Source organism: Tenrec ecaudatus, chromosome 13 (genome assembly GCF_050624435.1).
Source record: "Tenrec ecaudatus isolate mTenEca1 chromosome 13, mTenEca1.hap1, whole genome shotgun sequence".
NCBI classification, from domain to species: domain Eukaryota; kingdom Metazoa; phylum Chordata; class Mammalia; order Afrosoricida; family Tenrecidae; genus Tenrec; species Tenrec ecaudatus.
Window position 1 is genome coordinate 80,106,561 of NC_134542.1, and position 20,918 is coordinate 80,127,478.

Here is a 20,918-nt window from a genome sequence, read left to right on the forward strand (position 1 = left end):
CCTGGGACTTTCTTTACCTTAATCATTATGGAAGCAGATCACCAGGCCTGTTTCATCTCTGTTGTTGGGTTGGTTTGAACCTCCAACCTTTTGATTACCAACTTAAGTGTAAACCACCCAGGATCCTCCTTACAGTATTTTTTAAGCATGTATCTATTTTTACTTTATTGAGCATTTTTTAAAAGGCAGGTCTTAAGACAGGATTTTATCAACTACATGACCAATTTAGTCCTTGTTGACCACCTCCATTACCTCTCAAACAAAAACTGCCATGGAGTTGATGCTGCTTCATGGTGTCCCTGCAGAAAAGAGTAGAATTGCACCTGTGAGTTTCCAAGACTGAATCTTTACAGGAATGGAAAGCCTCATCTTTCTCCTGAGGAGAGGATGGTGGTTTTGAACTGCTGAGCCAATGCCTAACGCCCTACACCACTAGTGTTTTTGATTTCCCATGTCGTTTTTTGTTTTGTGCTCAAGATTTAGATGCTGATGGGTTTAATCCAGGGGGCTCCTAAAAGTTTGTTGAAAGGAGTCAATTATCCTTTAATTCAATTTTCCCACAAATATTTTGAAACCTGCCCCCGCCCCCTGCTAGTATATAGGGGGAAAAGGCAAGGCAAACTAGCCAACAGATGGATAGTTTGGGTATGTTTTCTTCTAGGATTTTTTTCTCTGAATCTGTTGAAATCTTTGCTTTGGGGTCACAGGTCCTATTTGTGAGTCCACCGGTGATTTCAACAATTCCCTTCTACAGAGCACAGCACACCAGGGTGATGAGCTCGGGAGGAGTCCCTCTGTGATTCCGTGGTTTATGAGAATTGTTTGGTGAGTCAGGGCTTATTTGTGTCTGCTTAGTCAGATTTGAGCATCACCTGCAAATCAGGTCCTTTTCAACCCTAATGACAGGTTGAGAAAAATTACAGTGATAAGGTCACAAGGTATGTTTCTTTTAACCACGAGCTCTTGATGTTCTGTCTGCTGTGTGAACCCGAGTCCCAAGCTCTGTGATCCATGTGTCTTTATGGGCCTTCTCTGCCCCTAAACTTTAGCTTTGCAAGCTAGGGCTTGTTGGGTTAAGGTGGTTAGGCCAATGGTTCTTCCCAAGAGTATCTGGAAGGTCCCACTATTTTTTTTAGTAATACTAAGATGTTACTCACATTCATATGTAATATATTCATCATAGCTATCCTCAAATGAATCCATAATTATACTACAAATTTCTGTTTTAATTTCCAATACAATCAAGTTATTGAGTTATATCCCACATAAGTCAAAGCCTTCCGAAGTTCTTACTTCTGAAGTCTCACATGGATAAGTGGGTCGGGAGACCCAAAGCCCAAGAACCCCTCCTTTAGGACACAACTATTTGTTTTTTAAATAAATATATATATCCCAGTTACATATATTTTTGTTACCCTTGCACCTAATACAAGGAGCTTCAAAAAGTTTGTGGAAAAATTCCACTATCCCCCCTACCCCAGACCTTACTGAAGACCCTCATTGCCTCAATTATTCATATTGCTATAACTTTTAAGCAAAGTCATTAATTTCAGAGAGAACCCCTGGGGTAGATTATTGAGAGGGATTTGTACTCGGCAGCATTTGAGCATTTTATCAGAGCTGATGAACACACACAGCACAACCTTCTATAGCCACGTACACATCCTTTGTATACCTTTTAAAGTAGCAAACAACAGGGCTGCTCAGTATTACCACACCTGAAGCTGCATTGTTCTCTGTCTCAGAAACAACATCCCACCATTCAGCCACATCCTATTAGTCACACAGACTAAGCCTGGTAGAGGACATGAAGGCCAGGAACACCAAGTTAGATTGTTGGGCGTGGTCTCCGAGACTGGGGTCATTCATACTGTTGATGAAAGCATCGTTTTTGAAACATTATCATGATTTTTGGGTGAGGCTGTTGTGAAAGAAGAAATTTTTTTTAACATTATAACTTGACACAAAATAAGCTGTTTGAAGAATCTAATAAAGTCGATAATGAGGTGCGTACAGACTTCATAGGGCCCTAGAATTACTAGAAAGCTCAAGAAATTTCCATTCCAGACAGACGAGTTATGTGGATTCATTGGTCTCATGTGTGCGTGTGTGTGTAAGGTCCGCTCGTGTTCTCATGAATGGTGTTACCGTTCATTGGTGGTGCCATTGTGTTGGTCCTGACTCCGGTTGACCCTGCGTACAAACCAAGCCAAACCAAACTCACTGGCATCAGAGTCATTGCTGACTCACAGTAACCCCTGTGGGTTTCCAAGACCTTAACTGTTGGTGTACTGGAATAGAAAGCCCGTCTTTGTCCTACATCGCTGGCAGTGGTTTTGAACTGCCATACATGTGAATCGCAGCCCACGGGTAAGCACTAGCCTGTGAAAGAAGGACGCCTTTCTGGGTTTTGTGCAGTCTTCAGTATCGTGATGTTGGAGCTCTTGAAGCATCCCAGTGCCCCTTTCACTGCGGGTCTTTCTCTTTCCCTCTGACCCGCGACCAAGCACGGTGTCTTTTTGCAGGGACTAGTCTTCCTGATAACATATCCAATGCTCCAGCCCCCTTTCTAAGGATCATTCTGGCTGTATTTCTTCCAAGACCCATTCGACAGGTTTTCCCTGTCCATCCGTGGACAGTCAGTGCTCTTCAGTACTGGAATTGGAGGCCATCGCTCCTGCAGTCTTCCTTCCTTATTCCCTAGCTTTCCCGCACACGTGAGGCCACTGCAGATGCCGTGACATGGGTCAGCAAACCGGAGTCTTCAGTGTGGCATTTCCGCTTTTGAACACTCTAAAAGAGACCCTTTGGCTCAGATTTGCCGAGTGTCCTGTGTCATTGGATTTGATGGCTGCTTCTATGAGGCTTGCTTGTAGCTCCAAATGAAATGAAATCTTTGTTCTTATTCCTTATTGGCCCAGTTGTGAGGATTTTTGTTTTCTTTATGTTGAAGTGAAAGCTGTAGTTTTTGAGTTTCATCAGTAAATGCTTTAAGTCTTCTTCAACTCAGCAAATACGGTGTTATCTGCATATCACAGGTTGTTTTAATGAGCTGTCTTCCAGTCCTGATGCCCGGTACTTCTTCATGGAGTCCAGTTTTGAGGATTATTGGCTTAGCATACAGACGGAATAAACATGGTAAAAAGATACAACTCTGATGTACACCTTTCCTGATTTAAAACTATCTCCTTGTTCTGTTTAAACGATTGCTTCTTAGTCTTTGTACAGGTTCTGTATGAACACAACGAAGTAATGTTATTTATCTATCATTTGTTACTCACACAGTTGAATCCATTGCACAGTCTAAACACAGTTAAATATATATATATATATATATATATATATATATATATATATATATATATATATATATATTTGCTATCCTTTGCTTTCAGCCAAGGTCACTAACACCAGCAGTGAAATGCTGTGTTCACGTCTTCTGAATCTGGCTTGAATCTCTGGAAGCTCCCTGGTAATGTGTTACTGTTGCCATCTTGTTTGTTTGTTTTTTAGTTATCTTCAGCATGTCTTTACTTGCATATAATACCAATGATATTAATTATACTATTGTTAACTAAAATGAAGTCCTAATTACGATAACTAACTGCAGTACAATATTTAAAAGCCTTAAATCCAGCATGTGAGTCATGCTAGGAAAGGGAATCTGGGCACTTGTTGATTTCTGGGTTTGTTTTGTTTTGCTTTTTGGCCACTTATGGTATGAGTAGAATAAAAATCTTTGAAAAGTTGTAGGTAAAATTGAAATGCTTTTAATGAAGCCAGTGAAGGGAAAAAAAAGTACTGCAAGGATAGGATTCTTCTTTTGAGTGTCTTTAAGGTTGTCTCAAGTGTGGTTTTCCTTCTTCCTTTTTGCATTTTAGATTATTTTCTTAAAATCAAATGGCTACATGTGCAGCTCAACACTTGACACTCTCTACTTAGCTGTTACCGTAAAGCATTTGCTTCTATTTTCCTGATCCTGCCTTTGTTGCCATAGGAACAGAAGTGGACTATGGAACTGGCAAGGCTGCCAGCAACTGAAATTAATGAGCATGTTAACTCTCCACCTGTAGTTTGCGTCCTATCAAACTCTTGCTTTAGTTTTATTTTTCTCCTGCAAAATGATAGGAACCCTTCTTTAAAAAAAATAAAAAATTTCATTAGCTTTTCTTTATTTAACTTTGTAATATTTATTAGGGGATGGTTTAAAGAGCCAGTCATAGTTTTACATTCAACAATTGTTACACTTTTTTTTAATTCATCCATTCCAGTCCCCTCAGTGTTCTATCAAGTATCCTGCTTCTCGGTTTCCTGTTTCCATTCCTCTCCTAACCCTCTGAATTTTGTCGTTGGGTTCATGCTGACCTTTTGGTCATTGGACTCGGAATTGTTAAGCATGTCTTGGATCATTGTTTTTCTAATAACGTAGCTGATATCTAGGAGCAAAAATATCCACTTGCCACTTTTGTGGAGATTTGGGGTGATTTTAGTATTATTATTATTTTGTTCAATCTATGGGATTCTTTGCAGGATTCTCTTTTTAAGCTTTTTTATTTTGAAGGAGTCCCAGAATGGTACAAATGGTAACCGTGCTCAGCTGTGCACCAAAATTTGGCTCTTTGAAAGCACGAGTGTCCCTAGGAGAAAGAGGTGGCAGTTGGAAACCCTGTGGAACAGGTCTGCCCTCTTCTGTAGCATTTCAATGGGTCTGAATCCATCTAGGTTTGGATTATGCAGGCTAAAGTAGAAAGTGTAATTCAAAAATTCCATTGTACTTTAAGTTGTCCTTTAGTGATACTTGATTACATTTTTGAATGTTCAGAAGACCAGCTAATTTCACACCAGTAACATTTGGATACAGAACCAAAAAGTAATGAATTGTTTTGCTTATTTTTTTTTTAAAAAGAAACTGATAACTGGTTCCGCTGAAGGTTAGTTATAATACTTTTACATGGTAGAAAGCTGAAGTGGTAATTTGCAAGTGAAATTCTGAGTTGTATGTAGAATTAGGTGTCATGATTTTTTTGCTCAGATGTATATATATATATGTCATAGGCACCTTCCTAACAAAATTTTGTGAGACACAAGAAGAAAGCAGTATTTTCAAGTGATAGTGATAAGTAACTTTTAGACTTGAAATCCTCTTATATTTTAATTTTTCTACTGGCAGGTGTAAAATTCTAACTACAATGTATTGTTACTGTTCTTGTTAAATGCCTTCACATCAGCAACCTGATGTATAACAGAACGAGATGCTCCGGGTCCTGTGCCACACTCACAATTAATTGTTTTCTTTGTGTCCAATGTTGCCTTCACGGTGGCCAACTCTCTCATTGAGGGTCTTCCTCCTTTGGACTGACCTGTTACATTACTGAGCATGATGTCTGTGTCAGTCTGGGTTGACTAGAGAAACAAATCCATAGTTATTCATATGTGTGTAAGAAAGAGCTTTATATACAAGAGAAGCTGAATATTGAGAAAGCATCCCAGCCCAGTCCCGATCAAGTCCCTAAGTCCGATAATAGCCCATATGTCTGATACCAGTCTATAAAGTCCTCTTCAGACTCGCGCAACACATGCAAGGACACCAAATGAAAGAAGGTCACAAGCTAGTGGGTGGCAAGTCTTTTGGACCCAGTGGCGGTAGTAGCATCTTTTCACTGGCAGGGGTCTCCACGTGGCTCCTCCAGCTCCCAGAGCACAGGCTACTTCCGCATAGCACCATGTGTCTTATCAGTAGAGCGTCTCAGGGGTGAGCTTTTGTTCTGCCTTCAGTGAGCTATGACCTCCAAATGAGGTCATCAAGCTGAGACCTGATTGACAGCTTCACTGTCAATCCACCCTTCACTCTGAATCCTCAAATGGACACCAGCTTATGTAACTACCACAATGTCCTTCTCCAGGGACTTCTGGTAACATGTCCAAAGTACACGAGACCAAGTCTCACCATTCCTTTCTAAGGAGCATTCTGACTGTACTTCTTCCAAAACAGATCTGTTTGTTCTTCTCGGAGCCCCTGGTAAATTCCGTGTTCTTTACCAGCACCGTCATTTCAAGGGCTCAGCTCCGTTATCTTCTAGCTCCCGCATGCATGCAAGGGGGTTGAACATAGCATGGTTGGTTTAGATGCACTTTGAATCTCAAAGTATCATCGATGCTTTTTCCCATGTCAAAGAGATCTTTTGCAGCAGATTTGCCCAAAGCAATACAAATATATGTTATGGCAGGTTGACTAGAGAAACAAACCCAGTGATACTCATATATATGTGTAAGAGTGAGCTTCATAATAAGAAGTAATAATATATTAAGCAAACATGCCAGCCCAGTCCAGAGCAAGTCCATAGGTCCAATGCTAGTCCATAAGTCCCTCTTCAAACTCGCACAGCCATATGCAATGATGTAGAATGCAGGAGCATCCCAGGCCAGTGGCTTCTGAGTCTTGTGGATCCAATGGCAGTGGCGGCATCACAGGGCCCTGGAAGTTCCCAGTGTGACTCTTCAACAGGAAGGTGAAGGCAGAGAGAGGGGTCGGAGGTGCCCAGGGCCTTCCTTTTCTTTCTTTCTTTTTAAATTAAAAGATCATTTTACTGGGGGCTCTTAGAGCTCTTTTAACAGTCCACACATCAGTTGTATCAAGCATATTTGTACATATGTTGCTATCATTTTTTCCTTCTCTCACCCCTATCCTCGTGACCCTTTGATAAATTATAAATTATTATTATTTTCATATCTTACACCGACTGCTATCTCCCTTCCCCCCATGGTTTCTGTTGTTCATCCCCCTGGGAGGGTGGTGGTGGTTATGTGTTGATCATTGTGACCGGTTCCCCCTTCCTCTCCTCTTCTCCCCACCATCCCCCTGCCCTTCTGGTATTACTACTCCCATTCCTGTTCCTGGACTCTCTGTGTTGTGGGCACTTCTCTCTTATCTGTACCTGTGCACATGCTCCGGTCTAGCCCACAGTGAAAGGCAGTACTGGGGTCATGATAGTTGGGGGTGAGGAAGCCTCAAGGAACCAGAGGAGTATTGTGTGTTTCATGGTGTTTTACTGCGCCCTGGTTGACTCATCCCTTCCTTGTGACGCTTCTGTAAGGGGATATCCCATTGTCTACAGATGGCTTTTGGGCCTCTGCTCTGACCCCCTTCATCCTCAAAAGTATGCTTTTCTGTTTGTTTGTTTGTTTGTTTGTTTTGAGTCTTCTGATGCTGTTACCCAGGCCCGTGGACACCTCGTTATCACACAGTCTGGTGTGCTGCTTTCATTTGGGCTTATTGCTTCTCTGCCAGCTGGCTGCTTGTTTCACTTCAAGCTTTAAGACCCCAGATGCTGTGTCTTTTGATAGCCAGGCACCATCAGTTTCTTCACCACATTTGCTTATGCACCCATTTTGTCTTCAGCGATTATCCCAGGTTCTTGCTTATGAGAAGGCCATACCCACAGGTAGACATCATCAAGGCTGTGACATGATTGACAGACAAGACTTCACCCCTACACTCTATTTATCAAGTTGACATGAAATTATGTAACTACCACAAAATCATTTGATGATTTCTTGGCTGCTGTGTCCATGGATGTCAGTTGGCAATCCAAGCAAAACAAAATCCTTGAAAACTCCAGTCTTATCTCTATTTGTTGTGATGTTGCTCCTTGGATCACTTGTTAGTATTTTTACTTTGTTTATGTTGAGGTGTAATCCGTACTTTGGGCAGGTAATCAAGAGCGCCCAGTCCCTGGGAAAGGACCCCACCGTGTTGGTAAAGTAGAAGACTCATGAAAAAGAGGCAGAAGACTCTCCACAAGATGGATTGACCTAGTGGCTGCAACAGAAGGATCATGCATACCAACATTTACGAGGAGGAGGATGCCGTGTTTTGTACACAGGATTGTACATAGGGTCTCTAGGCGTCGAAACCAACATGATGACACCTAACAATAACAGCAAAAGTCCATACTGAAGGTTGTGGTCTTTGATCAACACCAGTGGTTGCTTCAAGTCCGCTTCACTGTCAGAAAGCAAGCCCTTGTTATCTGCATACCGCAGGTTGCTAATTATTCTCCATTCCTGATGCCACACTTCTCTTCATACCGTCCAGCGACTTAAATTAGTCTCTCCTCCTGTGGAGTGAATAGCATGGGGAAAGGATGCAATCATGACACACACCTTTTCTCATTTTTAACCAAGCAGTATTTAAATGACTTCCTCTTGGTCTTAATACAAAAGGCAATCGATAAATTACCAATTAAATGGCAAAGGCATTTTAGGTTTAATGTGAAATTTTAATGTTTAAGCTGAAATGCTAACACTTATTGTAAAATGAGTTTCACCTTTACCTGCATACCATGTCTTATTAACATAATTAAGTTCTGAGTATTAAATCTGTCTTACTCATACTTGAATACCAAGTTTATGAGCTTAGTGAGTGACATGAAGGTGACTGTGTCAAAAATATGGCATAACAGGCATGCACAGGGAAAAATCATTTGTTTAGGTCAATGATGCTGTAAAGATTATTTTAAAGTAAGCAGTTAGGTACAAGCAGTTCACACCTGATACACCTTCTAATAGGATAGCTGATGACCCACCCACCACCGTTGAGTTGATTTTTAATCATAGTGACCCTACAGGACAGTAAAAGTACTAGAAGGTATGTTAAAAGTATACAATTAGTGCATGGAAAATAGATAATTGATTTTATTAGATAAGTCTTAGTACCAATAAAAGATAGTTTAAGGAGGAAAGTACCATATATACTCGAATAAAAGCCAACCTGAGTATAAGCCGAGGTACCTAATTATTACCTGGGAAACCAGAAAAACTGATTGACTCGAGTATAAGCCTAGGGTGGATAATGTGGAAGCTATTGGTGAGTTTCAACAATCAAAACAAATGAAAGTAAAATTACTAAAAATTGAGACATCAGTGGGGTAATATATTTAAATATTTATTTAAAAGAAAAAAACATAAATAAAATGACAAGTCATTTAACATTAGTAAAGCAGCACAGTAAGTGGAAAATAGGTTCAACAAAAACAATAAGGTTCTACAATGATACCTTAAGAGTACTATTCCCTGAGCTCAATCAGCAACCAAGCTAAAATGTAAAGAGTTAAAATCCTTCAAAATTGGATTCCTCATCATCATCCGTATCCCAATGCAGAGCTTCAGCTGGTGTGAGGTCATCGTAGACGCTGTCCTCACTGAGATCGCCGTCATCACCATCATTGCTGTCATTTTCATACAAAGCGCAGTCTTCACTGCCATCCATAGCATTACTAATACTACATTTCTGGAAGGCACGTCACGCCATGTCTTCTGGAATGTCTTCCCATGCATCTTGAACCCACTTTGCTATTAACTCTATGTCAGGCTTCATGAGATTTCCTGCTTTTGTTAGTCAGGCTTGACCAGATGACATCCATTCATGGCACATCCTTCGCACACGGTCTTTAAAAGGCTTATTCACAGATACACGTCATAGGATGGCCCTGATTGATTAGATGTGAGTAAACAAGCATTCAAAGCCCTGCAGTGTCAGTGAGACTTTGAACAGTGGAGAAACGGCAATCACCCGTGAGATCATCCCGTTACCTCAGGGGTTGGGGGGCAGCGAGATGCTTCACCTCGCTGGGGTACCACTCACCTGTGGTATAGGAAGCTAGATGGGATGATCGAATAGAACTGCAGGTTTTGTTAGAAGTGATACAAAATAATTTTTATATTATTTAGTAACAAAACTCATTTCCCGTACTTAGATATTTTTGTGGGTGTGGGATGAGCAGCCAGTTGTACTTGAGATGCATTCTCTGACTGTGCATAATGATGTGGGTGGACTCGACACCTCCAATCCAGAAGTTTTATTTCAAATACTCTCAAGTGGAGTGAAAACTAGGCACTTAGCAAAGCTGCCTGTGTGTAGAATCCTTGTAAACTATTATGTAGTTTCCAGCCTGTATTTTATTGTTGTATGACATGCATCTCATTTTACAGTAAATTTTTTTAGCCATATCTCACTTTTATCAACTTTAGCCATAAGCATGTAATTTCCAGAGAGCTAACCTTTAGTTGAACTCATTTTATTCGTTTATATAGTTCTTAATTAAATGATACAATTGCAGTATCAAATATCACTAGTATTAGCGGGCTTATGCACACATATGACTGTGCCAATGAAGTAGTGGGAAAAAACCCGTGGCCCCTTGAATGTCGGCTGCCTGCTGCGAGCATCCAGCCTGTTTGGGCTGCACCCTCTGTTTTCTACGGGCATGAAAAGCCTCAGTCTGGCATGCTCTTTGCATCACTTCTAACAAAACCTGCAGTTCTATTCGATCATCCTATCTAGCTTCCTATTCAAAAACCAAACTTACTGCCGCCGATTCCAACGCGTGGCTACCGCCCAGGGCAGGGTAGAGCTGGTCAGTGGGTCTCTGCGGTGCGACGCTACAGCAGTAGAAAACCCCGTCTTTCCCAGTCTTCCTACATTCACTTATTATTGCTCTTTGCATGCCTCTCCCTTTCTCATGTTACTGCCGTCAACATATCAAAGAGGTACAAGAAATCAAGCTCTCTCAACCTTTTGTCTTGCCTCCCTACTGTCCCAGTTTTCTCCTTTTCTTTTAACAAGATTGTCTTTGCTCCAATTCCTTTTACCATTCCTTCCGGACTGTACTTCACTCATGCTTTTACTTCATATCAACTCCACTGAGATTTTTGGTCAAGGTCCTTATTGACCTCTGTGAGGTTCAATGATCCTGTCCAAGGAAGGACTCTCAGGTCTCATCTTTTTGGCCAGAACTCATAGCAGTTGACACAACTAATAACTCTAACAGCCATAAACATTCTTTTTCCTCTGACTTCACAGCCATCATGTTATGATTTTCCTTTCAGTATTTTGGTTTCCCGTTCTTTACTGACTCATCCTCCTCCCACCGATGCTCCATGCCTCCGCCCCTGGACAGCATCTTTCACTGCAGTCACCCCCTCACCAAACGCACCGTTGTCAAGTCGATGCTGGCTCATAGAGACCTGACAGAACAGGGTAGAACTGTCCCCGGGGGTTTCTGAGACACTCACTCTCTAAGGGAGTAGAAAGCGCTGTCTTTCTCCCAGGGAGAGGGTCTGGTGATTTCTAACTGCTGACCTTGCTGTTAGCAGCCCCAACAAGTAACCACCATGCCTCCAGGACTCCTGTCAGTTACTTTCTAGGTGAAAGAATTCAATCTCCTGGATGCAGATCGTGTCTACATGATTCAGAAACCAAATATAGACTCATAGCAACCCCATAGGACAGGCTAGATCTGCCCCTTTGGGTTCTCGACTGTAACTCTTTACAAAGCCTCATCTTTCTCCCACCAAGCAGCTGGTGGCTCCAAACTGCTGACCTTAACATTCAGCTGACTAATGTACAACCCTTATAATACCAAGGCTCAAATCTAAATGCTAGTAACTCTAAAATTTTCATGGTTGTGTTTCATAAAGGAAGACGTTTGTAAGCCAGACATTTTTCTTGACTGCAGACTCATAGCCAATTGCCTGTTGAGGTCTCCACCTATGTGACTAGTAAGCCTCTCAAATTTAATATGTTGACTATCAAACCTTTTCTTTCTTAAGATCTACTCCCACATTCTTCCCCAGGTTATTTAATGGCCACTCATTCTTGTTTTTCATACCAAGCAAAGTTCACCCTTAACTCCTCTCTTTCATATTCCTACATTCAGTCGTCAGCAGGTTTTGTCGACTCTCCCAAAATAGACTCAACTGCTCTCTCTTCATCACCTCTAGCACTCCGTGGCTTGGGTAATGGTAATCCCTTCCTTGGATTATTTGGATTAACTGACTAAATGGTTTTCTACTCTTGCTCCCAAGACTGTTCTCAACACAGTGTCCAAAGCAAACCGACTAAAACTTAAGCTAGATCACATCTTTCCAGTGTTAAAACCATTTGAGGGAGCTTGAAAAAAGTTCACAGAAATAAAGAATGAAAAGAGTTGATTGTTTTTCTTTTCTTTTCTTTTTTTTTTTTACAAAACCCAAAATACTTTATTGCTGAGTCATCTCGGTGTTTGAAGGAAGGGAGAGAAGAGTCTATGATTTCCACGTCCAGGTAACAATCAAGGCCCTTGGGTCCCACAAAGAGAACTATCTATTCTGATCGTTCACGTCAATCTTGTTAGTCCCTCCAGGTCACTTCTACTTCATCCGTCCGATACCTTTGGGTGATCCCAGAATCACTAAGTGGGGTCCTGTGTCCGGCCTGGAACATCTCCCAGCCAGCCTGGGCTATCATGGCTCCATTGTCCATGCAGAATCTCTCATCTGTGGCAAAGAGGCGGGCTCCCCGTTCCTGACACATTGTTTCCATCATCTCCTGAAGCCTTATATTACACCCCACGCCTCCCACGATGAGGGCCTCTTGGGACCCACAGTGCGCCATGGCTCGCTCTGTGATCTCTACCAGCATTGCAAACACCGTTTCCTGCAGGGAGAAACAGAGGTCCTCAGGAGTACACTCGCCTGTGCCCAGCATACGCTGGGCTGCCTCCTCAATGAAAGACAGGATCCCTGAGAAGGACACATCCATCCCCTTTACAGTGTATGGCAGCTCCACTAGCTTCTTGCCTCGCTTTGCCATCTGTTCAATGTTGTAGCCTGGACTTGGGTCATTGGAAATCTTTAGTACTCGAGCAAAGCGGTCCAGGCAATTACCCACAGCAATATCGATGGTCTCCCCAAAGATGCGGTAGCGATGTTCTGAGTAGGCGATCACCTGAGTATTTCCTCCGCTGACATAGAGCACAGTCGGGCTGGTGGCTCCAGTGATGAGGCGGCCCATCTCAATGTGTCCTATACAGTGGTTCACTGCCACCAACGGCTTATTCCATAGCTGGGCCACAGTACGGGCAACGACAGCCACAGAAGCCAGTGGGGCACCCATGCCAGGACCTTTGGTGAAGGCAACACAATCAATATCCTGGGAGGTTAATCCAGCCTCTGTTAGTGCCTCTTCCAACAGGTCTAGGATAACCGCTCGGTGGTGCCTGGCAGTATCACCTGGTTGGAATCCTGTGCCGGGAGGCGTGACGTAAGTCCGCCGCGGGTTGGCCAGCACAGTCCCATCCCGCACCACTCCCACGCCGATCTTGTTGGCGATGCCTTCGAAGCCCAGCACCGCGGGCATGGCGTCTGAAGGAAAACGCCGGCAGGGCTCCGGGAACCTGTGCGAGACGTCACTGGGCGTGTGTTCCACCCGATTCCGGGGCGAAAAGGAAGAGGTGGAGCCCCGGGCTGCCAGGCAGCAACCCGCCGGGAACAGCCCCCTGATTGTTTTTCAATGAACGCTTGAAGCTGTCTCAGGTAGGATTTTGACATCCTTAGAATAAACCAAAGAGCCATGGTGGCGCAGAGGGTATTTGGCTGGTAACCAAAAGATGAGTTATTGGAGCCCACCAGCTGCTCCACAGGAGAAGGCAGTGGCTTCTGTGAAGATTACAGCCCTGGGAATTTTTCTTTGTCCTCTAGGGGTTTTGAACAAGTTGGCACAAAGCAATAACCAAACAAAACAAAGTCACTGCTGCAGGGGCAGTGAATTATTTAATGTGACTCTTCTAGCCAAAGTTTCTAACTCCCACCAAGCAGCCTTTCCCTGCATGGACCTCGCAAGAAGATGCTGATTAGGTTCGCCTGTGATTGATTGTGACCCTGCAGTGCCAACAGCCTGCTGCCTCTAAAGTGAACTGTCCGAGACGCTAAAGAGGGAGGCATCTTATGACCAGCAAGAGCCAGGAGTGGAGCTCATCCTCTGGCCCCAAGATTCCGGCCCAGTGAACCTCCTGGATCCAGCAGATAGTTACAACATAAGAGGAGCAGCCTCAGAAGCAGGAGCCAGTGCCTGGAACTGAGTGGTGGACTTCCCAAGTCATGGAACAAGTAGACCCGAGTGAGGACTCTTGTAGTAGAGGCTGGCTTGTGGAGTGGGGTAGCTCTGGGCTTTTAATTGGGGGAGCTGGACTGGCTGACCCACTGAAGTGTAGCCACAGGCCTTTGGCTGAAGCTTACCAGGGTATGGTGCCTCTGGGCACTTAATTCAGGGAACTGGGTTTGCTGACCCCTGGAGTTTGGCAGAATGCCTTTGGGTTGAGGCTTACAGTGGAGTCCAATGCCCTGTGGGCATTGATTTGCTGACCTGAAAGTGCTTAATCACATGTCCTGATAAACAGCTCTATACTGAGCATTTCTCACTGGCAGTACATGTTAACTTCCTTAGGATACCCTTTAAGCATGAATATTGTTTCTGAGTTGTGAGCAGCCATTGCAATGGATATTAGAACCTGGAGATCAAGTAGAGACTACTAATTAAGACAACACACCTGTCATTAAGTTAATTCCAACCTTTAGCACAAAGTAGAACTTCCCTGTGGGGTGTCCGAGACTGTAAATTTCTACGAGAGTAGAAAGCCTCATCCTTCTTCGAGGAGTGGCTGGTGAGTTCAAACTGCTGACCTTGTGGTTCACAGTCCAATGTGTAACATACTACACCACCAGGGCTCCTTCAAAGCAACAATACAAAGGAAAGAAAAGCAAGTCACAAGGCCGTTAGCTAGCCTCTTAGCCCTCTCAATCCATTTCTTATGACAGTTCTACTTCATGCTGTGCTAGACAGCTATAACCAAAAGCAAAAGCAAAACCAGATCCTCCATCTAGTTGCTTCTGACTCATTGTGACCCTAGGACACAGCAGAACCACCCCATAACATTTCCAAGGCTATCATCTGCACAGAAACGGACTGCCACATTTTTCTGCTTCAGAATAACCAGTGGGTTTGAACCGCTGACTCTACTTGTTGGCTGGGTGTGAGAATTCTGTTCAATTCAGACCCTTGGTTAGTAGCCAATTGCTTAATTACAGCACCAGTGCCAGCCATATACACATCAGTGTCACTCTTACCTTAGGACATTTGTATTTAGATGTATAACACTTCAAATAGCCTGATGGCTTATTTTCATGTCTTCAGACTGTCTTTATTTCGACACCCTAAGCAAAATTGCAGTCCCTCCACCCACTATTTTCTATTCCTCTCTCTGTTAGTTTTCCCCTGTAACACATCACTTTCCAATGTGCTATATATTTATGTTTATTTTCTGTGTTTATTCTTTATCTCCTCCCATGAAAAAGAGAAAAGTTGTTTGGTTTTTTTTTTTTTGGTGTTGGTGTAGTGGTTCCTCATTTGGCTGGCTGCCCAACTCACTGTCAGCAGTTTGAAACCACCAGCCCCTCCCTGGGAGAAAGATGAGGCTTCCTACTTCCATAGAGAGTTACCGTCTCAGAGAGAGTTCTGGGAACCTGCAGGGGCGGTTCTACTCTGACTTTGTACTGTCACTGAAACTCTTGCCATATTGTCAGTGTTGACTTGATGGCAGTGAGTTTGGTTTTGTTGCTGTTTAAAAATAGATACCTCTGGACACCTAGTAGGTGCCGAATATCTTTTTGTGGAATAATTGAATAACCTTGTACTATAATAGTTGATTTGCTTGTCTTTATTCCACTCGGTTCTAAACTTTTTGAAAGGCAAGTGTAATGACCTCTTAGCATTATTTCTTCAGTGTATAGCACGTTGCCTGACACATGGTTTTCATTACTTGTGTTCAATACCTTAAATAGTGTACTTGTCATTGTACATAAGTATAATCATAATACAATTACACAATTGAATTTTTCCATTTATGCACTTAAATATTTTTGTTCAGTGCTAGTATTTGCCGTGATTACTATTATTATTGCTTAATTTTACTTCCAAAATAAAACATAGGCAATTCATAAAATAGATAAAGTGAAAATTCTCTTAAGTTGAATATTCATCATTTACCCAGCTATTTGCTAGAGTGGGCATAACGGTTTTTATAATTTGTATTTTTGTAGGTAAGGCCACAGTGAGTATGTTAAGAAGTCTGTATGGATTGTGATAAGAGGTGTAAGAGCTCCCAATAAAATTATTGTTTTAAAAAGTTTAATTCATAACATGTTGAAAAATGCATGTCATCTCATATATGCAGAAGCCAGTATGTTTCTGTTATGAAATGATTACCTAGTGTGAGCTTCCCTATTGCATTTATATTTTCCCTTGTCTACAGTGTTATGAAAAATCTTACTAAAAATGAAATCAACTTATGGAGTAATACAAGAATCAGTCTTAAAAAGTTAGCTGTGCATTTTCTCACCTTTTTATATGTATAAAACTGCACACACACCTGTAGTTCTTTTTTTTTTAACATTTTATTAGGGGCTCATACAACTCTTATCACAATCCATACATCAATTGTATAAAGCACATCCATACATTCCTTGCCCTAATCATTTTCTTGTTTTTTTTACATTTTATTCAGGGCTCATACAACTCTTATCACAATCCATACATATACATACATCAATTGTATAAAGCACATCCGTACATTCCTTGCCCTAATCATTTTCAAAGCATCTGCTCTCCACCCAAGCCCTTTGCATCAGGTCCTCTTTTTTTCCCTTCCCTCCCCGCTCCTCCCTCCCTCATGAGCCCTTGATAATTTATAGATTGTTATTTTGTCATATCTTGCCCTATCTGAAGTCTTCCTCCCCCCCCTTCTCTGCCATCCATCTCCCAGGGAGGAGGTCACATGTGGATCCTTGTAATCAGTTCCCCCTTTCCAACCCTCTCACCCTCCACTCTCCCAGCATCGCCCCCACACCCTTGGTCCTGAAGGTATCATCCACCCTGGATTCCCTGTGCCTCCAACCCTCATATGCACCAGTGTACAACCTCTGCCCTATCCAGTCCTGCAAGGTAGAATTCAGATCATGGTAGTTGGGGGGAGGAAGCATCCAGGATCTAGGGGAAAGCTGTGTTCTTCATTGGTACTACATCGCACCCTGACTGACCCATCTCCTCTCCTAAGCCCCTTTGTGAGGAGATCTCCAGTGGCCGACACTTGAACCCAAGGCCCAACCTGTAGTTCTTTTGATGACATTATTCTGTAGTTTGATATGTATGTATATATTTATTTATTTTTAATATGTATATTTTTAAGAATCATTTGTAACTTGTGTCACACATATATACCATGCCATTATATAAAATATCTTCTGAGTGAAGATTACAGAGTGATGCATAATTATTAATAATTTTATTTTTATCTGCTTATTTTGTTTATAATTTTGTGAAACAGTAGGCTCTAGAACTCAGTATTTTCTATAGTGCTTCTTTAGTACAATGCATTATGAATTTCTAAAGAAGGTAATTGGTATGCAGGAATTCCTGAACTTATTTCATCATGGAAACTTTTTTCCTGGAGCATGTAATTTTTTCAAATTGCATGTCATATCGCTAATGCTCCATTAAACATATTTGGAGATCTAGTCAATCTTTTTTATTTTACTTATAAGGAAATTGAGACTGAGTTAGTAGAAAATTGGAACCATAACCTAACAGTTTGTTGTTTCTTGTTCCATTTCTACTGTGTTGCTTTCTGTTTTGAATTTAATTTTTATTTAGTACTAAAAAAATTCAAGTAAGAAAATGAAACAGATTTTCTTAAAAGGGAAGACAGCATTTTATAGTACGGAAGGCTTCTTCAGATATGTATGTCTTAGGGTTTCTTCTTATCAGCACGCGAACTCTCTGCGGGTAGTGACACGTTAACCCAAGTGTGGTTTCAACCCCTGTGATGCAGTTTTCCTAACTTCACTTAAACTGTCTGATGTAAATGAATCCGCCCTTTGCTCTAATTTACATTGAAGAGTCGCCAGGAAAGCAGTATTCATTCCGAATGTGCCTAGTCATGTATTAAGTGATTTCTTTTGCCTTTCTCTTTCACCGTCAAGGACTTTATTTATTGTGGTGTAGACAAGTCGAGTCAATATTGAAGATTAATTCTAGATGCATTTTAAATTAGAAATATTTTCACCAGATCAAAATACATGGATACACATGGTAGACAACTAAAAAGGAAGTGGGGAAAGTAAAAAAAAAAAGGAAATGGATAGTGGGGGCACAGGGTACTAACCCACCAAAGGGGAGGGTATTGTTTATATCCCCACAGGGAAAGAGGGACCAGACTTCAACCCAGTGCTCCAAGATGGGAATGCAAAATGCCGGCGTGGAGTAGGGAACCAGTAGAGAGGTCTGGGGCACTGGCCCCAATCCCAACTACTAAGTGGACACTTGCCCCTCCCCACAGAATAATTTATTTCAAAAGATGGCATTGAATCTGCAGCTCTGGGAGAGGGACATATCTGATTGGAGCACACGGGTGCAGATGAAGGGGGAGGAGGAGAGAGTGGAGCACCAGGCCTTCAGGACGATGTTCCCAATTAGAGCAGCCAGTCCACAGAGAGGACCATATGGCCAGCCCCGCCAGCCCCACTATGAGACATGATGCCCCTCACTGACCCATAGCTCTACAGAGGACAACACCGGAGACACAGTACGGGAATTGCACCCAATCGGATCCCGCCACACCGAGGCAAAACACTAAGGGATGCAACAGAACAGCAAGGGATGGAGCGGCAAGGTCCCCAGGGAATGCTGAAGGTGTACTTTGGGACCAGGGTGTGGTGCCCCAACAAACTGGACTGAGAAACACTCCTAAAGGCCAACAAATGATCCTTGAACTTAAAGAAGGAAATATTGTCATAACTGGCCTTTCTCTGGGCTATTGAGTCCTTCTAATCTTTAGGTACATTCAAAGTACCTTTTTCTCTGCACAGTCATTTTATTTAGTGACAACATTGGCCTTGGAATTACCATTTAATTAGTCTTTTAATTCTGAAATAAAAAAAATAATTTATCTGAAGAAATTATTTTTAAAATTATGATTATAAAGATAATACATGTAGAAATGTAATTTTCACAGAAAAGGTTTATAGAAAGTAAATCATCAAAATCCTACCACTTAGAGGTGTACATGTTTAATAGGGTAAGAATTGCTCTGCTACAGACATCTCTCTGTAAATATATACACCCTTATTCAGTGTATATGCTGAGCAGATAAACCCAGGAGATGGTCTATATGAAGAAGAATATAGCCTGTAGGAAGACTCACAACCCCAATATGTAGTTACCATAACCTTACTTGATGAAAGCAAAAAATACTTAAAGTACTTGCCTTACTTGATAAAAGCAAAGAGGACTTAAAGCCCTTGCTCATGAAGGTCAAGGACCAGCCTGCCACATAGACTACATCCCAACATAAAAAAATACATAAGCCCTTGCAACTGGGCCAATAAGCAGCATAATGATAAATGGAGACTATATTGAAGTTTTTAGGGATTTCATTGTAGTTGGTTCCATAACCATTGCCCATGGAAGCAGCAGTTAAGAACTTGAAGGACCACCCTTTGCCCTAGACAAATATTCTGTGAAATTTTTATTAAAGTTCAAAAAGCAAAGATGTCACCATGGGGACTAAGGTGTGCCTGCACCAAGCCATGGCATCTTCAATTGCCTCGTATGCACGCACACTCTCTCTCGGGCTATATGAGAATACTTTTACCTGCGCACCTTAGGGAGCCCTGGTGGCTTAGCGGTTACCCATTGACCTGCTAACCACAAGGTCACTGTGAGTCAGAATTGACTGAAAGATAGTAAAATTTTTAGTTGTTTTTAACCTGCACACCTTATTCAATGTTAGGGACTTTGTTGTGTTTTTCCCTTGTTTGTTTTTGGTTTTTAACTTTTGGTAGATGCATAATGATTTTTTAAATTGTTCAAACGTGCATTTATTTGACTATTACTAAGGTTGAATAGAATATACGTACATCCATCCATAGTCACTTTCATCATGTGCATTATCTGTTAGCATCTTTTGTCTATAATGGCCTTATATCCTCAAACGGCACAAGAATTCATTGCACTTTAGAGCTGAGGAAACCGAGACAAGGATAAGCTACTTACAATGGGGAAAGTGTGTGAGGAGCCTAGGAGTCAAGCTCAGATGGTCCATAGGACACACTCAATAAGGCTAGCTGGGTTTAGGTGAACTTCCAGATGTTTTCCATGGAACTAATTTGTGTTGTTGGTAATTATATTTAGAGAGGTATTCATTTTTCAAAAATGTACTAAATTTATAAATCTGAAAGGAAAAATAAGAATGTGTGTAGATATTTGCCATAGAGTTTAGGCTGTTTGTAGAATTCATCGCTGTGTTGTCTAATGTATGTGTGCTCTGAAAGCAACTGCTGTGGGCACACTTGGGGACTCTTCTCCCAGATCTGACTACATGGGTATTTTGGGAGGCTTTATAGTCATTCATATTAAGATTCTTATCTTTTGAAAACTTTTTATAAACTTAGTTGCACATTAGTGCCACTCTACAGGTTTGTTTTTTTTTAAGGTCCCAAATATTTACTCTTTTATTATCCTCAAATAGTTTTACAGGTTAGTTTTTAAACTTGGGATATTGATAAATGTTGATTTAATTAAAAACATTTTAAAACATTTTATTAGGGGCTCATACAACTCTTATCACAATCCATACATGCATCAATTGTGTAAAGCACATCTGTACATTCTTTGCCCTTATCATTTTCAAAGCATTTGCTCTCCAATTAAGCCCTTTGCATCAAGTCCTCTCTTTTTCCCCTCCCTCCCCGCTCCCTCCTCCCTCATGAGCCCTTGATAATTTATAAATTATTATTTTGTCATATCTTGCCCTGTCCGAAGTCTCCCTTCACCCTTTTTCTGTTGTCCGTTCCCCAGGGAGGAGGTCACATGTAGATCCTTGTAATCGGTTCCCTCTTTCCAACCCACTCACCCTCTTTCACTCTACAGGTTTTAATGAAATACATTTGAGGTTTTAGAATTACATTTTGTGAGACTTTTGAGCTTTTATTCCAGGTTCTAGTTTGTCAAAATTGTTTTGACTTAGAATTTTCTAAGTGAGAGATCT

General features: G+C 41.7%; 1 protein-coding gene and 1 pseudogene across 9 annotated transcripts in view; one reads left to right on the forward strand and one right to left on the reverse strand.

Moving 5' to 3' along the window:
• The window catches only part of BAZ2B (bromodomain adjacent to zinc finger domain 2B), a 388,953-nt gene that overhangs the window by 109,304 nt on the left and 258,731 nt on the right, over positions 1-20,918 (forward strand). The gene's annotated exons all lie outside the window — the stretch shown is intronic.
• LOC142423832 (tRNA N6-adenosine threonylcarbamoyltransferase pseudogene) lies at positions 12,027-13,231 on the reverse strand (annotated as a pseudogene).